This window comes from Dromiciops gliroides, chromosome X (genome assembly GCF_019393635.1).
Source record: "Dromiciops gliroides isolate mDroGli1 chromosome X, mDroGli1.pri, whole genome shotgun sequence".
Lineage (NCBI taxonomy): Eukaryota > Metazoa > Chordata > Mammalia > Microbiotheria > Microbiotheriidae > Dromiciops > Dromiciops gliroides.
In genome coordinates this window covers 59,586,470-59,610,099 of record NC_057867.1, presented here as the reverse complement: position 1 = coordinate 59,610,099, position 23,630 = coordinate 59,586,470, and the positions used below count along the sequence as shown (strand labels likewise).

The 23,630-nt window shown below is 37.1% G+C and overlaps 1 protein-coding gene and 1 non-coding gene across 9 annotated transcripts in view; one reads left to right on the top strand and one right to left on the bottom strand.

Moving 5' to 3' along the window:
- Positions 1-23,630, bottom strand: part of LOC122733309 (transcriptional repressor protein YY1-like) — a 119,320-nt gene that overhangs the window by 71,716 nt on the left and 23,974 nt on the right. For all 8 annotated transcript variants that reach the window (XM_043973600.1, XM_043973596.1, XM_043973601.1 and 5 more), the window contains exon 2: positions 5,257-5,478. The gene's annotated coding sequence lies outside the window, so the exon portion shown is untranslated. The remainder of the gene's footprint in view (positions 1-5,256; positions 5,479-23,630) is intronic.
- Positions 21,729-21,835, top strand: LOC122734251. Its single transcript, XR_006354049.1, has one exon. It is a non-coding gene; the product is annotated as a U6 spliceosomal RNA (small nuclear RNA).

The following is a 23,630-nucleotide window of genomic DNA, read 5'->3' as shown; positions in this document are numbered from 1 at the left end:
TATGACTCTCTCTACATCTATGTCTATCTCTATCTATCTCTATTTCTTTGTATCTATGTAGCTATCTGTCTCTGTCTGTCTGTCTCTCTACATCTAGCTCTCTATCCGTCTCTCTATGTATATATCCCTCTTTTTCTATAGCTTTCTCTTTCTATGTCTATAACTTTCTGTCTCTCTCTCTCTCTCTCTATATATATATATGTCTATAGCTCTCTGTATCACTATCTCCCTCTGTATCTCTCTCTATGTCTGTATCTTTCTCTCTCTCTCTCTCTCTCTCTCTCTCTCCATATATATATATATATATATATCTTTTTCTCTAGCTATCTCCACCTATATCTCTCTCACTAGGTATCCCTATTTATCTCTGTGTCTATGTATCTCTCTCTCTCTCTCTTTTTCTCTAGCTATTTAACTCTCTATGTCTATCCATATCCATCTCTATCCCTCCCTCTCTGTCTCTCTATCTCCGTCTCTACCTATCTATATTTTTCTGTATCTTTCTAGTGTAAGGGGCTAAAATTTTAGCTAAACTATCTAAAATCTCTAATGAGTGGTCGCCAATAAATCATAAGCTTTAGCAAGAGTTAGACTTTTAAGCATTTATTAAGGAGAATAGGAATTTGGTCAAGAGAGAGAGAAAGGCCTAGAATCATCTATCTATTAAAGAGAGAGCGCATTTCTAGCTTCCTTCTCCACCAGAGTCCTCAGGAAAGAGAGCGAGTCAGAGCGCCAGCCTCCCCTTCTTTCTCCCACAAGGTAACATCACTTCCTGACACGTAAGAAAAACCGCATGGTCTTGCCCTCAGAGGCCCTCTCCTCATATTGGAGCGTTCCTACAGTAAGTCTCCAGCAGGTGGCATCATTCCAATCGTTACACTAGGTATCTCTGTGTCTCTCTACCTATCCCTCCCTATGTATCTCTATGTCTAACTCTCTCTAGCTCTCCATATATCTCCATCACTCTCTCTATGTCTATCTCTGTCCATCTATCTCTATTTCTCTATCTCTCTCCGTATCTCTCTACCTACCTCTCTGTCTATATATTTCTATCTGCCTATATATATCCCTCTTTTTCTCTATATCTCTAAGTCTATATCTTTCTATCTATCCATCTTTCTGTTTCTCTCTCATCTCTATCTCTAACTATCTATGTCTATCTCTCTATATATATCTCAATCTATCCCTCCCTTTCTATCTGTCTCTATCTCTATCCCTCTAGCTCTCTATGTATCTTTCCAGCTATCTCTCTCTCTAGGTATCCCTATCTATCTGTGTCTATGTCTATCTATCTACATCTCTTTCTATATATATATATATATAATCTCACTATCTCTCCGTCTATCTCCATCTAGTTATCTCTTTCCAGGTCTATGTCTAGCTATCTCTATCTATGCCTGTCTATCTATCTATATCTCTTGTTCTGTAGCTATCTCTATCTTGGTCTATCTCTCTCTAGTTAGCTCTCACTATCTCTATTTCTCTATGTATCTTTCTAGCTATCTCTCTCCCTCCCTCTCTTTCTGTCTCTGTCTACCTCTCACTATCTATCTCTATTTCTCTATGTATCTTTCTATCTCTCTCTCTCTATATTTTTTTTCTCTAGCTATCTCCACCTATATCTCTCTCACTACGTATCCCTATCTATCTCTGTGTCTATGTCCATCTATCCTTCTTTCTGTCTGTTTCTATCTCTATTTCTCTCTAGGTATCTCTATCAATGTCTAACTCTCTCTCTCTCTCTCTCTCTCTCTCTCTCTCTCTCTCTATATATATATATATATATATATATATCTTTTTCTCTAGCTATCTCCACCTATATCTCTCTCTATGTCTATCTCTCACTACGTATCCCTATCTATCCCTCTTTCTGTTTCTATCTCTCTTTTTCTCTAGCTATCTCTAACTCTCTATCTCTATCCATATATATATATATATATATATATATATATATATATCACTATCTATCTCTATTTCTCTATGTATCTTTGTAGCTATCTCTCTCCCTCCCCCTCTATCTTTCTATCTGTCTCTGTCTATCTCTTTCTAGGTATCTCTATGTCTATCTTTATCTATGTCTAGCTATCTCTGCCTATCTCTCTACCTATGTCTATTTCTCTCTGTCTCTCTCTCTTTATCTTTCTCTCTATATATATATTTCTCTATCTCTCTCTCTATCCCTCTTTTTAGCTATCTCTGTCTATAGCTATCTCTCTCTATATATATATATCTCTAACTATCTCTATCTATGTCTCTCTCTGTCTATAGCTCTATCCCTATATCTATTTCTCTATGTATCTTTGTCCATCTCTCTATATATCTATGACTCTCTCTACATCTATGTCTATCTCTATCTATCTCTATTTCTTTGTATCTATGTAGCTATCTGTCTCTGTCTGTCTGTCTCTCTACATCTAGCTCTCTATCCGGCTCTCTATGTATATATCCCTCTTTTTCTATAGCTTTCTCTTTCTATGTCTATAACTTTCTGTCTCTCTCTCTCTCTCTCTCTCTCTCTCTCTCTCTATATATATATATATATATATGTCTATAGCTCTCTGTATCACTATCTCCCTCTGTATCTCTCTCTATGTCTGTATCTTTCTCTCTCTCTCTCTCTCTATATATATATATATATCTTTTTCTCTAGCTATCTCCACCTATATCTCTCTCACTAGGTATCCCTATTTATCTCTGTGTCTATGTATCTCTCTCTCTCTCTCTTTTTCTCTAGCTATTTAACTCTCTATGTCTATCCATATCCATCTCTATCCCTCCCTCTCTGTCTCTCTATCTCCATCTCTACCTATCTATATTTTTCTGTATCTTTCTAGTGTAAGGGGCTAAAATTTTAGCTAAACTATCTAAAATCTCTAATGAGTGGTCGCCAATAAATCATAAGCTTTAGCAAGAGTTAGACTTTTAAGCATTTATTAAGGAGAATAGGAATTTGGTCAAGAGAGAGAGAAAGGCCTAGAATCATCTATCTATTAAAGGGAGAGCACATTTCTAGCTTCCTTCTCCACCAGAGTCCTCAGGAAAGAGAGCGAGTCAGAGTGCCAGCCTCCCCTTCTTCCTCCCACAAGGTAACATCACTTCCTGACACATAAGAAAAACTGCATGGTCCTGCCCTCAGAGGCCCTCTCCTCATGTTGGAGCTTTCCTACAGTAAGTCTCCAGCAGGTGGCGTCATTCCAATCGTTACACTAGGTATCTCTATCTGTGTCTCTCCATCCCTCTGCTATGTCTAACTCTCTCTAGCTATCTCTCTCTATATATCTCGCTATCTCTCCCTCTGTCTAGTTATCTCTCTCTCTATCCCTATATATGTCTCTCTCACTATCTATATCCATTTCTCTGTGTATCTTTGTAGCTATCTGTCTCTGTCTGTCTCTCTCTCTATCCCTCTATCTATCTCTCTCCATCTATATCTAGTTATCTCTATCACTGTCCATCTCTCTCTATATATATCTCTATGTCTATCTATCGCTGTTTCTCTCTCACTAGGTATCCATGTCTAGCTATCTCTCTCTATATATATATACATATATATATATATATCTTTATCTCTACCTCTCTCTAGTTATCTCTATCTACATCTAATTCTCTAGCTATCTCTATGTATCTCTCTCTCTTTATCTATATATATCTCTATGTATCTTTCTACATCTCTCTCTATATATATATATATATACACACACACGTATCTTTCTAGCTATCTCTATCTGTCTATAACTATCTCTCTCCATCTATCGCTATCTGTTTCTCTCTCACTAGGTATCCATATCTATCTATCTATCTCTATGTCTAGCTATCTCTATCTTTATCTCTCTACGTCTATATCCATACCTCTATATGTCTCTCTAACTCTCTCTCTCTATCTCTGTATTTTTATAGCTATCTCTGGCTCTCTATGTATCTTTCTCTCTCTCTCTCTCTCTCTCTCTCTCTCTCTCTCTCTATATATATATATATATATATATATATCTATAGCTGTATCTGTCTCTCTATCTTTATCTATATCTCTCTCTATATATATCTCTATGTCTGTCTATCTTTCTACATCTCTCTCTATATATATATACACACACACACACACACACACGTATCTTTCTAGCTATCTCTATCTGTCTATAACTATCTCTCTCCATCTATGTCTATCTGTCTCTCACTACGTATCCCTATCTATCCCTCTTTCTCTCTCTCTCTCTCTCTCTATATATATATATATATATTTCACTATCTATCTCTATGTCTAACTCTCTCTATCTTTCTCTACATCTAGCTATCACTTACTATCTATCTCTACATATATTAGTCTATGTCTAGCTATCTCTCTACCTATCTCTATCTCTCCCTATATATAAATCTCTCTGTCTATAGCTCTATGTCTATCTCTCTCTATATATCACTCTATCTCTATCTCTTTACGCCTGTCTATCTTTCTCCATCTAGCTCTCTGTCTCTCTATGTATATATATCCCTCTTTTTCTATAGCTATCTCTTTCTACGTCTATAACTTTGTCTCTCTCTCACTAGGTATCCCTATCTGTGTCTATGTCTAACTATCTCTAGTTATCTCTATCTATCTCTATCCCTATATATATATCTCCCTTTCTATCTGTCTCTGACTCTCTCTCTCACTAGGTATCCATATCTATCTCTGTCTCTCTATATATCTCTCACTGTCTCTCTCTCCCTCTCTCTCTCTCTCTATATATATATATATATACAGAGAGAGAGAGAGAGATCTTTTTCTCTAGCTATCTCCACCTATATATCTCTCTATCTATATCTAGGTATCTCTATCTTTGTCTAACTCTATGTATATGTCTCTCTCTATATATATCTATATCTCTTTCTAGTTCTCTCTCTCTATATATATAATCTGTCTATATCTTTCTGTCTCTATTCCTCTCTCTACATCTATCTCTATCTCTCTATACCTCTCTCTAGCTATCTCTATGTCTCTGTCTCTCTGTCTATATATATATTAAAAATCTACCTATCTCTCACTATCTATCTCTCTCTAGGTATCTCTCACTAACTCTCTATATCTATCTATGTCTATCTATCCCTCTTTCTATCTGTTTCTCTCTCTATATATATATATATATAGAGAGAGAGAGAGAGAGATGAAGGCCTAGCATCCTACACTTAGGAGAAAATGTTCTTCTATAACTGGGTGACTGACTATTTAGTAAGTGTTCCTACCACATCAGGAAAACAATCTTAGAAAAGAATAACATAACTTACCTATCCAAATGGGATATATTGAAGGATTTAACATGACATGCCAGGCCCCAAGATGATAAGGAAGGGCATGTGCACTTGACTAACTCCAACATTCCTCCCATGGAAGGGATGATGGATCTTTACGTCCTGGAAATCCCTAAGACTGTGGAGGACAAGCTGCAAGGAAACTTCAGAAGCATGGTCTTCAGCAGCATAAACCTTTAGGTAAAGGACAATGAGAATCTGAGAAAGAAAGAAAGAAAAAAATCACTTTTGTTGTCACTTATCAAATTTTGACTTTCCAATCTGGCCCTAAAGGTACAAACCTATCTTTCCCTCCCCTTTCCCTCCAGGGGATAAAAAAATTAAAAGAAAACTTATTAAAAAATTAGTATTGAAATTTGGTTAAAATAAGAGCATTCAAAGAAGAAATTAAGACAAACAACACCAACCAACTTTTATCCTTTGGAGGATGATCCAAGTAGTGGGGAAGAAGCAGGCTCTGAAATAGGGGAAACGCAATAACAATACTCTGCACAGCAGAGATGATCCAGGGATTGCATAAAAGTTTAGAATGATGTTTGCCCAAGGAGGGAGTTGCAGGTGTCCTCCCCCCTACCCCATACTAAAGAAACATGTCCCAAAATGTGGGCACCCTAAAGCAAAGTCCTGTTTGCCCTGTGTTGGTTATGGCAACATAGAATGGTGTTCTTATTGAGCACAACTTCAGAACTTTTTTTTTTCTTTTTTGCAGGGCAATGAGGATTAAGTGACTTGCCCAGGATCACACAGCTAGTAAGTGTCTGAACCCGGATTTAAACTCACGTCCTCCTGAATCCAGGCCCGGTGCTTTATCTACTCTGACACCTAGCTTCCCCCCAACTTCAGAACATTTAACTAAATAAATCAGTCCCTGGAGTTAACAAAATTGCATTTGAAATACTTTCATAGAGGGAATAAACCTAAGTGTCATGAACAATAAAATGGAGAACTAGATATTTTTTTCTGATCCTCTCAACTTCTCAAAGCTCTCCAAAGGAGAAATCACACACCAAAGATAAAGCAACTACAACTGACCCCCCAAACCATGAATAGAGCTCACTTGGCAAGGACCGAGTGACTGTGTGTGTGTGTGTGAGAGAGAGAGAGAGAGATTGAGATTACAACACTGAAGGGTACATAAAAAGGGAAGGGTAGAAGGAGCATATAGAGGAATGTGTGATGTGTCAGGGTCAAATCAAGGGATAGCAATGGGGGAAAAGAACCCTTAGATCTTGGAATCTACAGGGCAGTGAGTGAGAAGGATGGAAGAAAGGATAGAAAAAGGGAGGAATTGCACCAACTGCACTGGTGGTGGAAGGGGCTTCCACTGATGAAAGCTCCTATGGGTAAAAAAAGTGGTATGTGTAACTTGGTCCTTGAAAAATCTACTTGTCCTATCTGAGTTGAAGGGGAGGTAGGAGTTGGAACTCCTAGAGGTATCTGGCACCCCCTCACCATCTGGGGAAGTGGGAAAACATGGATTCAGGGAGGAGACTTTAAAGCAAATGAGGAAAAGAAAGGTAACCATGGGAGGGTATGGATAAGTGATAAGCTGCATAGTCAGGGACATAATGAGGGAGGGACCCTAGCATAGAGCAGCCTCCTCTTTGACACCTATAATAATTAGCATTATTTTGGGAGTGAGGCACAAAGGAAAAAAAGAAATCCACTGGGTAAGCTCTGTAAGGCAGTGGCAGAAACCACCCGAAGCAGAGAGCCTTAAATGGGGAAGTTTTGATTACATGAGTAATACAGAGAAAAGAAAGCAACCATATAAATAATAAAGGTCATGAATCAGAGAATAAGGGTCTAGAATAGAAAGAATATAGGGTGCATAATGAAGGGAGTGTAAGAAATCTTTTTTTCAAAATGAACCCAAGAACAAATGAAATTTTAAAAACTAATGAACAGAACTATTTGAAGGGGAAGAGAGAAAGAATCTACCTAACAGAAGAAAAGAAGGAAGAATTAGATAACCAGATAAAAGCAGGAGAGAAAAAGGAATAAATTAAACCCCAATGAGAAATGGGTAACAAACAAGAGGAAGGGATCAGGGGTGAGGAAAAGTAACCAAGTGGGAAAAAGGCCACCTTAAAAAAATGAGGTATAATAATTGAAGGAACAGTAGAAGAGGGGGAACATCATATTTTGATTAAAAAGCCTTAATAAAGGCAAACATAAACCTCAGTTTCATAACTCTAAATGTGAATGAATTAAATAATCCAATAAGGCAAAAGGTAACACTGGATTAGAAAACAAAACCCTACAGTTCTTTGCTTACAAAATACACATTTAAACAACAAAGGCATGCACAAAATAAAAATCAAGGTATGGATTTTTTTTTTACTGTTCATCAAGTGAATCCAAAAAAGCAAGAGTTTCAATTGTGATGACAAAACAAAAATGAACACTCAAAATGTTTAACTGCATAAGCAAAGAAAGTTATATTATGCTGAAAGGACTCAGAAACAACAAAACAATATCAGTAATAAACTTATATGCTTCAACGGCCTTAGAATACAAATTCATAAAGGAAACACTAGACAGGAAAACAATAGTAACAAGAAACTTCAGTATCCCTCTATAAATTTGGAATAAATCTAGAAGAAAGATAAACAAAAGGGAAAATATGAAACTGAACCAATTCCTAAAGAAACCTGAGTTAAAAGACTTATGGAATCTTCTAAATGGGACAGCAAAAGAATATACACATTTCTCAGCACCACATGGAAATTTTGCAAAAATTGGCCATGAGCTACGACACAGAGATATTGCAAACAAATGTAAAAAGGCAAAATAGTTAATACATCCTTTATGTCATAACACATTAAAAATGTATGATTTCTTCTCGTCTTTCATTATTTGGGATTTGATTATTCAGTATTCATTTGGGTATCTAAATAATGAGTGGGTTAAAGAACAAACCATAGAAACAATGACTACGTAAAAGAAAATGATAATGATGAAACAATATTAGAAAGATGAGATGCAGCTAAAGCAGTCCTCAGAGAAAAAATTCTATCCTTATAAACATACACTAACAAAGTAGGAAAAGAGAAGATTGATGAAATAAATATGCATTTTTAAAAAATAGAAAGTCAACAAATAAACCTAAATAATCACAAAAGAGGAGGCACTAAAATTAGAAAGGAATAAACAAATTGGAAACAAAAGAAAATGTAGAAATGATAAAATCTCCTAAAGGGAAATATATCTAGCTGTATGGGAATTACCCAAGAAAACACTCATGGTCCTGATGGAAATTTGAAAGAACAGTTAGCACTCACATGTCACAAAATATTCTCAGAAATTGAGGAAGAAAGCATCGCATTAGACTCCTTTTTATAAGACAAATATAGTCCTGATACCTAAATCAGGGAAACATAAAACACAGAATAATACTACAGGCTAACGTCATTAATGAATTAACTCAAATATTTTAAACGAAATTTTGTCAGATTATGTTGATTTGTCCAAGAAATCATTCATTATAATTAAATAGGATTCAAGCACAGTTCAACATTAGGAAAACAACCAGAATAATTAAAAATCCAAACATCCAAATCCACATGATCATATCAAAAGATGCAGAAAAGGCCTTTGGTGAAGCACGAGATTATTTTCATGCTAACAACCCTACAATGTGTAGGCACAGAAGAACCTTTCTTCAACATCATAAAAATCACCTATCTGAAACAAAAAACAAGCATCATATGCTAAGGAATACGCTAAAAACCATTCCCAATAAATGTGAGAGGGGTGGAGGCAAGATAGCGGATTAGAGGCAGCAACACAGCCAAACTCTCCCAACATTACCCTCCAACTTTAAAATGTTGGAGCAGCAGAGCCAACAAAAGGTCAGGGCAAGGCATTTTCCCAGCCTAAAACAATTTAGGAGATTGGCTAGAGAGGTCTGTGACACTGGGGTGGCGGCCAATTTGGAACTATGCCCAAAGGGCAATCAAACTGCACACCTTTTGACCCAGCAACATCACTACTAGGTCTGTAACCCAAAGAAATCACAAAAAAGGGAAAGGACAGAACTAATTAATTCTGAGTGCAAACTGAACTAGAGTTTTCTCACTTTTTTTCTTGCTTTTTTTGCAATATGGCTAATGTGGAAATATGTTTTGCATGATTTCACAAGTATAATTGGTCATATTGCTTGTCTTAGTGGGTGGGGGAGAGAGGGGAATAATTTGGAACTCAAAAAAATTTTAACATTGAAAACAAATAATTTTAAAACATCCAATAAAGATGGAAGTAAAGCAAGGATGCTCCCTATCTCCATTATTATTTGATAATCTTTCTGGAGATGCTAGTAATAGCAATAAGATAAAAGAAATTAAAGGTATAAAGATAGCTATAGAAGAGATAAAACTATCCCAAATGCTTGATGATATAAGTTTACTTGGAAAATTCTAGGGAATCATCAAAAATACTAAGTGAGACAATAGTTTAATCAAAGTTGCAGGCGACAAAAAATCCTCAAAAATAAACAGCATTTCTATATGATAGTAACAAGAGAAACAATAATAGAAACTGAAATCTCATTTCAAATAAGTGCAAAATGCATAAAACACCTGGGGATTGACCTACCAAACACAGTTTTAATTGCACAATGTTCCCCAAAGAAATAAAGAAAATGTAAACAGTTGCAATACTATTCAATGTTTGTGGATAGACTGAGCCCTTTAGTAAAAATGACAATATTACCAAAGTTAATTTACACTTTTAATGCTATACCTGTTGGTATGACTCGAAAAATTAATAATAAAATTATTTGGAGAAACAAAAGATATAGACTATCCAGGAAAATGGTAAAAAGAAGTAGAGCCAAAGGGGCAAAATGGCACTTTCAGACCTGAAACTATATCACAAAGCAGCAAACAACAAAACAATCTGATATCAGTAAAAGAGAGAAACAAAGATAGATTAATGCAATCGTTTAGACAGGGGAGAATGAGAACCAATATGACTTGATAACCCAGTATTATTGGAAAACAAAATACCTAGGGAAAACCTTTTTCTATAAAAAACTTCTGAGAAAACTGGAAAACATTTTGGCAAAAATTAGACTTAGACCAATACCTTATACCATATCTCACAATACATTCTAAATGGATGCATCACCTTAATATCAAAGATCATACTATAAAGAAATTCGAAAAGAAAAAGATCATATATGCTTCACAGCTAGTGGTATGAAATATATTTAAACCAAAGTATAGAGACAATTCAAAAGATAAAACAGATAACTTTGATTACATGAAACTGAAATTCTTCTGTGTAGACAAAATTAATGCACCTAGGATAAAAAAGGAAGTGGTCAAATGGGGAAAAAATCTTTGTACTGAATGCCTCTGATAAACATTTGGCATCCAAGATATAATAATAGCCATTTCCCCAATAGATGTCATCAAAGGATGTCTGAAAAAATTACCAAAAATTCTCAATCACAAGAAAGAATGCTCTAAATCACTAATAATAAGAGAAATTCAAATCAAAACAACTCTGAGGTTTCACCTCACACCTATAAACTGGCAAAAATGACCCCAAACTGGCAATAGTCAGTGTTGGAGGGGTTGTAGGATACAGACACACTAGTATGTTTTTGGTGGAGCTGTGACATAGTACAACCAATCTGGAAAAGCAATTTGAAATTATGCAAATAAAGTGACTAAAATGTCCATACCCTTTAAATCAGAGATTCCATTACTGAGCTTATTCCCCAAGGAAGCCATCAATATGAAGAAAGTCCCCATACACTTCAAAATATTTATAGCAGCACTTTTGTGATATCAAGGAATTGAAAAAGAGATGCCCATCAATTGAGGAATGGCTAAATATACTGTGGTACCTGAATGTAATGGAATATTTGTGTGCTATAAGAAGTGATGTTTATGATGAATACAGAGAAGTATGGAAAGATCTATATGAACTAATGCAAAGTGAAGTAAGCAAAGAAATAAGCTAATGAAACTATATACACTGGGGCAGCTAGGTGGCACAGTGGATAAAGCACAGGCCCTAGATTCAGAAGGACCTGAGTTCAAATCCAGTCTCAGACACTTGACACTTATTAGCTGTGTGACCCTGGGCAAGTCACTTAACCCTCATTGCCCTGCCCAAAAAACAAACAAAAAACTTTAAAAAACTAGATACACAATAAGTACAATATAAATGGAAAAACTACACAACAAAAATAAAGTAAAAATTAAAAAGTAAATATAATGAAATTACAAGATATGAGAAAACACCCCAACCCACACTTTCATAGATGTTACACATTGCACATGTTTTTAGACTTGTACTGAATTTTTTATCTCTCTAAAAAGATACTGCTTGTTCTATAGGATGGCTCTCTGGAAGGGGAAATGGAAGAATACTTTAGATACCGCTGATGATGGAAAAGAATAAGATAACAACAAAAATTATCTTTAAAAAATAATGAATATTAGATTTGGCGTCTAAGGTCCCAAGTTTAAATCCCATCTCTGTTACTTATTAACTGTATGTAATCTGGGCAAGTCACTTTCCCTCGTGTCTCAGTTTATTCATCTATAAAATAAAGAATTTGGGATAGTGGTGAACCTCTAGAAAAGGAAATAGTAATCACCAGGAATTAGCATGGCTTCATCAAGGAAAGATCATCAAATGATTACCTTGTTTCCTTCTTTTGATGATCTACCAAAGTGGTAGATCAGGGGGAATATTCTAGTTATAGTTTACCTAGACTTTATCAAATCATTTTAAAGTCCCTCTCTTTCTAAAGATGTGGATTAGATGATAGTTCAATAACATTGATTCAGAATGAGATGAATGCCTAAGCCTAAACTGTTGGATGCCATCTTGGAGTAGGGTTTCCAGCACAATGAACCAAAGATTTGTGCTTGAACCAGTGCTCTTTACTGGGATAAGTGAAAGAGCATTGAGTTGAGTTGAATAAGATGAAATTTAATAGGGACTAATGTATAGTTTCTACCTGGGTTAAAAATACAACCACCTGGGGCAGCTAGGTGGCACAGTGGATAGAGCACTGGCCCTGGATTCAGGAGGACCTGAGTTCAAACCTGGCCTCAGACATTTAACACTTACTAGCTGTGTGACCCTGGGCAAGTCACTTAACTCTAATTGCCTCACCAAAAAAGCCCCAAAAAACACACAAAAAAAACCCCAAACCACCTCAGATACACACAAAAAACGGAAGTGTGGCCAAACAGCAGTGTATCTGAACAAGGTATGGAGGTTTTAGTAACCTCTCAACTCACTGCAACTCAACATTATGGTATAGTAGCCAGGGAAGCTATTGCAATATTAGGTTGTATAATGGCCTCAACCAAGAGGTGATCGATCATCTTATCACACTGTGCCCAGGTTAAACCATATATGGAATACTATGTTCAGCTTTATGGGTCACATTTTATTAACAATATTGAGTATAAAGAAGTTAATAACCAAGTTGGTTCAACTCCTCAGTTTATATACATCAAGATCAGCTAGAGAATTTGGGGATGTTAAAATTAGTGACCAAAAATTATCAACAGTGCTCAAAAGAAACCTTGCCAAGTATTCACAGCCACATGAAAGAATTCTCTAAATCGCCAATAATAAGGAAAATGCAAATCAAAACAACCATGAGGTTTCACCTCAAACCCTGCAAATTGGCAAAAATGACCAAAAGTGGCAATAGTTGGTATTTTAGTGGTTGTGGGATGGTAGGTGCACTCATGCATTATTGTTTGAGCTATGAAATGGTACAACCATTTTGGAAAGCAATTTGGAATGATGCAAACAAAATTACTATAACATTTTAACATATAACCCTTTAAACTAGAGACTATTCTGGGCACATACACCTAAAAGGCCACTGATAAAAATCAAGTAGTCATACACAGCAAAATATTCAGAGTAGCACTTTTATATGATGGCTAAGAATTGGAAACAAAGTATATGACCTTCAACTGAAGAATAGGTAAACAAACTGTATTACCTGAATGTAGTAGAATATTAGTGTGCAGTAAGAAATGACAAATACAGTGAAGAGAAGCATAAAAATATTTATGTGAACTAATATAGAGTAAAGTAAGCAGAGCCAAGAAAACAATAAAAACAACTTAAATGGAAAGAACCGCCACCCACCAAAACAAAAAGCAAAAGTGAATTTTATCAAATATGAGTCAAGCATGCTTTGAATGAGGAGAGATGACAGCACATTCCCAATCCACCCTTTCCTTCATGGAAGTACCAAATCCACAGTTGTTCCACACTTCCTATATTTTTGGAAGTTTTTCAATGTATTGATTAGTTCTGCTAATTTTCTCTCCTTTTCTGTTTTTTTTTTAAAAAACTAATTGTTATATGGAAGAGCTCTCTAAAGACAGTAGGGGGAGAGATTACGGGGGAAACTAACATAAACATAAGATATCAATAAAAACATTTAAAATAAAATTTAAAATAAAAACATTTAAAAGGAAAAAAATATTAATTTTCTCCTCAAATTTTTCTCAATATGATCACAGAATAATAGATATAGCATGGCCCTTTGTGGTCACCTACTCTAACTCCTTTTTACAGATGAGGGAATTAAGGCCCATAGAGTAGCATGTTGCTCAGACTTATGAGGGCAGTAAGGAATAGATCTGGGGGTTTTGAACCCCAGTCCAGAGTTCTCTCTACTGGAACATACTGACCACCACACACTTAAAAACAACAACAAAACAGCCTTTCATATCCCTTGAATTGAGCACATTTGAGCCATATCTCCACAAAAGAGACTTCCTGTTTGTTGGCAAATGTAATTTGAGTGAAAGGTCCTAGGGCTGATAAGGGTGTCTTTTAAGGAAATTGACATGAGGTGTTTTTTTTCTATTTCCTACTTCTTTTATCTTGCTGTAAAATAGATGGAAATTGCATAATTCAGCTACCTTTTCAATCTTTTCCTAAGGTCACGATGTGGTCTATAAAATGCCAAAGTAATTGCCTGATTTGATTAGTTTTTTTAAGTCTCAGTTAAACTATTGGTCTGTTATTTTCCCTGCAAGATTAACGAGCTATTTGAATGAATGGACTGAGGTAGCACATTGACACATTGGTCCCCATCAGGTCAAGATGACATGCATCACCTCAATCTATGTACCCAAAGCCCAGAGAGCTATGGTATACTAACAAACAGAACAACTTTTTCCAAATTATCCCCAATCAGAGAGCTTGGATTTTATTTTCTACAAAAAATGAATAGGTTCATTGACTCAGAGCAGGGAAGGAAAGCAGAGACAATCTGGACCAATCCTCTCTTTTTTTCAGTTAAGGAAATTGAAATCTCATGACTTGCTCAAGGTCATTAGAACCCAGGCCTTCTGACTCCAGATCCAGCTGGTTCTTTCTACAGTTAAAATTGGATTCATTTGAATTCCCAGAATGCCTGTTGTATCAACTTCTTATGCTGCTCCCTGGATTGACTCAGTATCCTGCCTAATAGAGAGTTCTCTACTTGTCACAAGAGCCCACAGATAACAGTTTGTTGTGGGAGAATTTTCTAAAGCCTGACCTTCAAGAAAGGTGAGCCAAGCCGACACTTTGGTGCATCTGGGGGCGGGGGGGCAGGGAGCATTTCAGTAGTAGCAATTGCTACTGTGTGTAGACCACAAAACCAGTGCTACTTTGAACCTTAAAACTCGTTACTACATTTCAAAATATTAATAATAAGCAAAAGAAGCAAAAAGTATTTCTTTGCGAATCCTTAGGAATCCCCCAAATTTGGGGAAATAAATATCTTTCCTTTTCAGTCAGCAACATTATCCTTTTCTAAGTTATGATATTAATAAATTTATGGGGTATTGGAAAGAAAATAAAGATTAATGAACATATTTTGCTCATGTATTTGCTAATCTAAATAAGAAGAGACTGAAGCACAGCAGAATGTGGAACACTATGCTGGAATTCAAGACACCTAAATTTTAATCCCAGCTCTGTCCTCAAACTCAGGTAAATTAATTCACTCACCTTCTCTGGCTTCTAAGGCCTCTGCAAAATGAGGGGGGTGGGTCTAGACAATCTCTAAGGTCCCTTCCAGCTCTGACATTCTCAGATTCTTTTTTTAAATGGAAAATGTGAAAACAGTTTTACGACCTGTTTTGTCTGAACCCCTGAGGATAACTGAGGTACGATATTCTGAAAGACAAAATATGGCCAGGGCCTTCACCTCCAAAGTGAGAGATATACACCAGTCAGGGTTGGGTTTTTTATGAGTTGTACCAAAATGTCAGCTTCAGATGGATTAAGTTGACTTGCAAAGGACAAGACTGTTATATTTATTCTCTTCAAACAAAGCACCGTAAATCCCTTTCCATGCAATCTGGAAGAAGGATTACCATAAATGAGAATTTTGCAGAAAGACTCTGTGGAAATCTACAAAGCCATCCTTTATCTTCCAAAAAGTCCAGTGGCAAGAAACGCAATATGAGTGGAAGCACAGGACCTTGAAATAAAAATAAACCATTTGTGCAACATAAAAGGACACACTCAGATACCTGAAAGAATTAGCTGCATTTCCTTAAATTATCATGAAATTCATAAAATGCCAATCTTAGAAGAGGGGTATAGTCTAAGTCATTCCATAAGAACTCCCCAGCTGGGGAGAAAAATTAGCCCCCTCGCTGCATTCATTTCAGTTCCTGAACACAAAGCAGCCTCAGAAAAATGTCATTCAAATCAGAGATTTCGATTTTAATCAGCGGTGCCATGGCTACGGCTTTCATGTTCACTCAACAGATAACCATGGGAACCGTGGTTATTCCTACCACATCTGGGAGACTGGGCTGCAAAACCTTAAGCCAGATAAAAATCAGGAAAGGTTTTCATCCAACATGGTCACAGGGTGTTTCTGGGGCTTTGGGTTTGGATCTGTAGATTGGTCTGTGGACCCTGAGAGTTGTCTCTTCTTCCTGTGAAAGCTCTATTTGCCTAAAGCAGTTGTCTCCAAACTTCTTTGATCATCAATTCCTTCACATTTATAAATTATATATCTGTGCCTGTACAATAGCACTTAGGGAGCCACTGGGGTTTATGGGCTAAGGGGAATGACACGAGCAGACTAGTGCTTTGAGAAAGTCATTTTCAAGCTATGTGGAAGAGGGATTGGAAAGGGGAGAGACTTGAGACAAGCAGACCAATTTCAAGGTTACTGTAACAGTCCAGGAGAAAGTTGATAAGGGCCTATGTCAGGGAAATGACTATGTGAGTTGAGAGAAGGGAACACATGCAAGAGATGCTGTCATGCAGTTTCTATACGATTCCATTAACTGACTGGACATGTGGAGTCAAAGATGAATCTGAGGTTACTAACTTGGGGGACTAGAAGGCTGCTGGTGAATGTTGGTATCCTCAACAGAAACAGGGAAATTTGAAAGAGACATGGGTTTGGGAGGGGAGACAATAAAGCACTAACATCTGTGATGAAAAGTATAACTTGTTCCACGTGCCTGCACTTCCTATGTAACTCACTGTCACATTCATAAGGGAAAAGGGAGGCTCTTACTACCACTCCCCTAGAGCACAGAGCCAACCTGAAGTGTGCCTGACATAGCCAAAAATTGGTAGGAAAGTGCTATACTTATTGAACATGTATAACCTATACTGATTGCTTTCAATCTCGGGGAGGGGGGAGGGGAGGGAGGGAGGGAATGAGAGAAGAATAGAATTTGGAACTCAAAACTTTAAATAAATAAATAAGGAAGTGCTATACTTGTTATTTCATTTGATCCTCAGGACCACCCTTTAAAGTTGGTACTGTATAATGGAAAATGGAAGTAACTCCATTTTACACATGAGGAAACTGAGGCAGAAAGAAATTAAATGACTTGCCCAGAGTCTCACAGTTAGTATCTGATTGAAACCCAGGTCTTCCTGACATCAAGTCCAGCGCTCTTATCAACTATGCAACTTAAGAGTATACCCAAGTGTCCTGACTCCCAAATGATCCCAGATTGCCTAAACAGTTCTTCCAAAGGGGCCCCTGACCCCTTTGTAATTGAGCATCACAATTGGCAAAAAACCTGGATCTGCTTTCCCTACAAGGATACATATTTATGAGCAGAATATGGCTGAAACCCTGGCTCTTACCTGGAGACTTTCTTTTCTACTGAAGAACAGTGGCTCATATGAAAAAAAATCAATGAATACAAATGCAAAAAAAACCCCATCAATTTAAATTTCTTCAAATAACAAATCGAAAAATTAGACAAAAAATGTCTGGTTTTTAAAGAAGAAACATAAAAGCTTCAGGTTTTGAAGGAGAGGTTCTAGGGATAGATATAGCCCTACAGAGAAATAGAATTAAACCTTTAAGAGATTATAAGGTTAAGATAGTATATAGAAAGAAAAGAGCCCTGGACAGAGTTTAGATAGACACTCAAATACTTAAGAAATACAATAGATATTTTTAAAAAATTTAATTTTCCACTATGGCTAATTGAAAAGACAGAAAAGAAGCCAAAAAGGTAAGTTAGAAAGAAATGGAAGGGTATGGGGCAAGAAACTGGTTCCTTTCCTGCTACATATAAACACTCCTAAGTCTTTCCCATGTGTTAACAAGAATAAAAACCCTTAAGTGGAGACCATCAACCACTCAAGCATTCTTCCTATAACTCTCCTTTTCTTGGTCCAAATCCTATGAAAAGCTGTCTACTCTTGTTGCCTCCATTTCTCTCTCATCACTTTTCTCACTAACTTCTGGAGTCTGGCTTCCCACTTCATCATTCAAATAAAACTGCATCAAATAATTGTCAAATGCAATAACCTTTTCTCATTCCTCATCCTTCTCAACCTCTCTTCACGCTTTGACACTGCTGACCTTTGACCCTGTTGACCACCCTTTCCCCATGGATACATGCTCCTCTTATACATGGCTCTTATGTGACCCAGCTCTCTCTTGGTTCTCTTGACTCAAGTTTTGATTGCCCTTTCTTAGTTTTCTGGGCTAGATCATCATACATCTTATATCTATTCATTTCCAGTGTTTCCCAAAGCTATGTCCAGGGCCCTTCCTCTATATTCTCCCAACCATTTCAGCAACCAAGGGTTTGATTATCATTTCTATTCAGCTGGTTATCAGATCTCTATATCCAGCCCTAATCCCTCTTCTGAGATCCATTCCTGAATCACCCACTGCCTCAATGGTTGTCTCATGCATCTCAAACTTAACACATCTAAAATGGAACTCTTTATCTTTACCTCCAAATGCTGCTTTCCAACTCCCATATTTCTATGGAGGGAGCTACCATCCTTCTTGTCTCCCAGGTTTAAAACTTCAGTACCTTCCTCGACTCCTTATTCTCCCTCACCCAACATGGCAACTTAGCTGCTAAATTGGGCTGTTTCTACCACCACCACATCTTTTGCAACCATCTCTGGGTCTCTACTCACACAGTCACAACCCTAGGCTCTCGCCACTTATTGTCTGGACTATTCCGGTAGCCTCCTAATTGGTTTCCCCGCCTGAAGTACATGTCTGTCTGTCTGTCTGTCCAATTCATCCTCCATGCCTTACACATCCAAGTGATTTCCTTAAATACAGTTTGACCACATCACTCTCCCATTCAAACTCTAGTGGCTCTATATTACCTCTAAGATAAAAGATGGACTCCTCTGGCATCTAAAGCTTCAACTGCTTTCTAGTTATAAAATACATCACTCCCTTCCACACATTCTTTGTCCAGTCAACACTTTGGGGGGGGGGCAATGAGGATTAAGTGACTTGCCCAAGGTCACACAGCTAGTAAGTGTCGAAGAGTTTGGGTCAGGATTTGAACTCAGATCCTCCTGAATTCGGGGCTGGTGCTTTATCCACTGCACCACCTAGCTGCCCCCCAAGCAAAAACTTTCTTACTGGACCTTTACTATAGCTTGACAATCCTTCCACTGGAAAGCCTAGCTAATCTCCCACAGAAACTATTCCAACTCTTTTCTATCTTCTACCTGTCTTCCATCCAGTGTCACCCCATATCCTATGCTTAAAGAAAATGACCTAGTCTCCTACTTTCAATTTATTAATTGTTTATGTGAAGGACACTGGAGATACAAAGAGAAAAAAACAAAATGGTTCTTGTCATCAGGGAGCATACGTTCCACTGAACGGAATGAATATATTCAAAAAATAAGTATTGCAAATACCAAATATATATATAAAGTTAATACGTGGAAGAGAGAGACACTAAAAACCATAGGGCTGAAGAAAGGCCTAAAAATGAAAGAGATTGCATTTGAAGGGAGCCATAACAAGAGGCAGAAGTGAGGAAGGATAATTACCAACTGCCTACTGGACCTTTCTCAATGGAAGTTTCATAGGCATCTTAAACTAAATATGTACAAAATGGAACTTATCTTTCTCTCCAAACCCTGATTTCAAACTTGCTTATTTCTATGGAGGGAGCTGCCATTTTGGAAAGACAGTCTGTGCAAAAGGTACAGGGGCAGGAGATAGAGCATTGTGCCCAGAGAATAGCAAGTAGGCAGTAAGTGACTCTAACCCAAAGCACTCTTCTTAGTTCTAGACCTATATCGAGCTTCTAGCATGTGCTCACTTGTCAAATCTCTCTCTCTAATTCCTATTTCCAGAGTTCTACTTTTTAACTATGCACACAGTTTACCATTGGCCTTTGTCAGTTTACTTACTTCTCAGTCTCTTCTTAAAATGTTTTCTTTCATTTTCAAATTCTCTCCCTCCCTCCCTCCACCCCCTTCCTTGAGAAGGCAAGAAACACAACACTTATTATCCATATGAAGTTTTGAAAAACATTTCACATTTAGCCATGTTCTAAAAAAAAGAAATAGGAAAAAAATAATGCTTCAACCTGCACCCTAGCCTATCAGTTCTCTCTCTGGAGATGGATAGCAGTTTAAATCATTAGTACTTTGGAATTGTGATGGATTATTCTACTGAGGAGAATTATGAAGTCTTTCATAGTTAACTACTATTACAAAATTGCTGCTACAGTGTAAATTGCTCTCCTGGTTCTGATCGCTTCGCTTTGCATCAGTTCCCATATTTTTCTGAAACCATCCCCCTTCATCATTTCTTACAGCACAGCAGCATCCCATCACATTCATTTGCCATAACCCAATTGATGGACATCCCCTCCATTTCCAATTCTTTGTTATCACTAAAAGAGCTACTATAAACATTCCTGTAAATACAAGTCCTTTCCCTTTTTAAGCCTGTTTTTCTAAAGCTTTTAAACTTATTTTAAAAAATTGACTACTTGAAAATCTATCAGAACATAGCAAACAGTATACTAAACTCAGAGAGCAATTATTTCCCTATACAAGCTGTTGTGGTGTCTCAGAGCTGGTGAATTCAGGGTCCTTGTTTTTCAAAGTTTCTTTACGCTGAGAAAATTCATTATAGACTTCAACAATGACTAGAAAGTGGGAATCTTTCTACAGAAGGGTAATTTTTCCTTTTTTACCCACTGCTAGTGTGAAATTAAAATAGTAATTATTCAAGAGCTGATTCCAAACATGGAATCAGGAATAACAAAAGTTAAACCAAACAATTTTGATGACCGTATATATGACATAAAAGATTTTGCACAAACAGAACCAATGCAACTAAAATTAGAAGGGAAACCATTAACTGGGGGAAAATACCCTGTAGCAAATTTCTCTGATAAAGGTCTCATTTCCAAGACACATGAGCTGATTCAAATGGATAAGAGTAAGAACCATTCCCTGAAATATGGTCAAAGGATATGAATAGGCAGTTCTCAAGGGAAGGAATCCACACTATCAACATGTATATAAAATTGTTCTCACTAAAAATTACAGAAATTCAAATTAAAGCACCTTTGAAGTTTTATGTCACACCCATCAGTTTCGCAAATATGACAAAAGAGAGAAATTATGATTATGGGAGGAAATATGGGGAAATAAACACATGTAATTACTGTTAATGTCACTGTGAATTGATCCAGTCATTTGAGAAAGCAATTTGAAACTATAAACACTCATCAATTGGAAAAGCAATTTGAAACCACCACCACCCAATCACTAAAATACACATTTTCTTTGCCTCAGGTATAACTCTATGTAGGTCTGTATCCCAAAGAGATCAAAGAAAGTAGAAAAGAGGCCATATGTTTTTTAAGTACTTATAGCAGATCTTTTTGTGGAGGTAAAGACCTGGAAACTAAGTAGGTACCCATCAATTACAGAATGCCTGAACAAATTATGGTATAGAATGCAATATAATACTATTGTGCCATATGAAATGATGAATGGGACAGTTCCAGAAAAAACCTAGAAAGATTGGAATGAAATGATACAGAGTGAAGTGAGTGGAACCAGGAGAAGACTATATACTATAACACTGTAACACTGAAGAACTTTGTAAGACTTAAGAACAATGATGATTCATAACTCTCCAGGACTAATGATAAAGAATGTTACCTCCTGTGCTCACTTCGGCAGCACATATACTAAAATTGGAACGATACAGAGAAGATTAGCATGGCCCCTGCGCAAGGATGACACGCAAATTCGTGAAGCGTTCTATATTTTTTATATGTAAAAAAAAATTAAAGCATGAAAAAAAAAGAATGTTACCTCCTGACAAAGAATGACATATACATTTTTTTAACATGACTAATAGGGGAAGTGTTTTTGCTTGACTATGCATATTTATAATAAAGGTTTTGTGGGTTTGTTTCCCTTTTTTCATCATGAGGAGAAAAAAAATGCTTTTTAGTTGAAAAAATTTCTTTAAAAACATTCTGCTTACATTTCAGAGACCTGGCAATTACGTTGGAGGTTGTCTAATCATATACCCTCATTTCATAAAGGAGATAACAGAGGCCCAGAGAAGTTAAGAGAGTTGCCCAAATTTCTACAGCAAAATGGTAGTAGATCCCAGACTTTAATCCAGACTCCTTGACTCAAAACTCAACAAAAGGTTGTGTTACAGTTCTGACCCTGCATTAATTGACTGTGCGTCCTTTCAAAGTCTCTTTCCCTCTCTGATCCTTAATTTTCTCCTCTGTAAAATGGGCAGGTCTCTTTCAGTTCCAAAACTGGATGAGGATTTGTTTCATATGAGGCTAAGAGCAGCCCTGATGAGTGCCCAATGTGAAAAAATGCCAAGAAACAATCACATTGTCCATCTTAAAGGTTCTCTAGTTAGTTTCATTTTCAGGCACATGGGCAAACCATCAGCCATGAGGACCATTTTCCATGAAGAATGCTCTTCGAGAGTATTAAAGACAGCCTTTCTGCCAGAGTGACAAAAGCCACAAGACACTGTGTTAGTTTGCTCTGTGTTGTCAGCCTCTCTCCCCAGTAAACATTCCCTAGTGCCCTTTGAGAAGACAGTGATGCTACTCTGCCATAGCGCTTCAATGCCAACTCTGTGGGTGTTCAGAGGGGCTCCAGGAATTAACCAAGTTCCTTTCTACCATCTCCTGTGGTCTTCCCTTCCCCCACTATTTTCCTCTCTCTCAAATGAAGACGATCAATAATCCCTGGCCTGCTTACCACACTGGCTTGGTGAAGTGTCAAATGAGATCATGTACATAAAATTCTTGGCAAAATATAAAGTTCTGTTCACATAAAAAGGTGTTATTATTGAGACCTTTGAGATTATCTAGTCCAATTATCTAAGTGATGAAAACTGAGGCCCTGAAAGTGGGAAGTTAATTATTGCCCAAGATTATAAAGGCAGTATGGTGAAGAGCTGGATTTGGCCCCATTTCCTCTGACATCAAATCTACTGGTCTTTCCACTACATTAGTTTCCCCTGGGTGGAAATCAAGGCCTTAAGAGCATGGGCCATGTTCTTTTCATCTCTGTTTCCCCAGGGCCTCCTACAGAGTCTACTAATAATCACCTAATAAATTTTTGCTGAATTGAATCAAGTTGAATAGAATTGTCAAAAATATTGTCTTAATTAAACTGTAAGCTTCATGGGCAGAGACTAAGTCCCTTTTTTTCCCAGAATACCTGGTAGGACCTAGCACCTTGTTACTCATGTACCATTCACTTATAAATGTATGCTGAATGAAGAGCAAACAATTTCCATAAGATCTACCTTATGAGACAAGTAGGGGCATCTCTCTGGGGTTATTACTGGGGATCTGCACCAGTCCAACATCTTGTCAAAGCTATGTTTCTTTTCCTCTAGCCAGGTATCTTTATCCCAGTGTTTGAGAGGAGTAGTGGCTAGCCACATCCCTGAAAACCTCTGTCAATAGGGGAGCAAATTATCCATTAACAGCCTTCCAAAAAGGAATGCACTCCATCACCCATTGGCTTAACAACCATTTACAAGTTTTTCTAAATAAAATTGCTTCAGGTGGGATGCA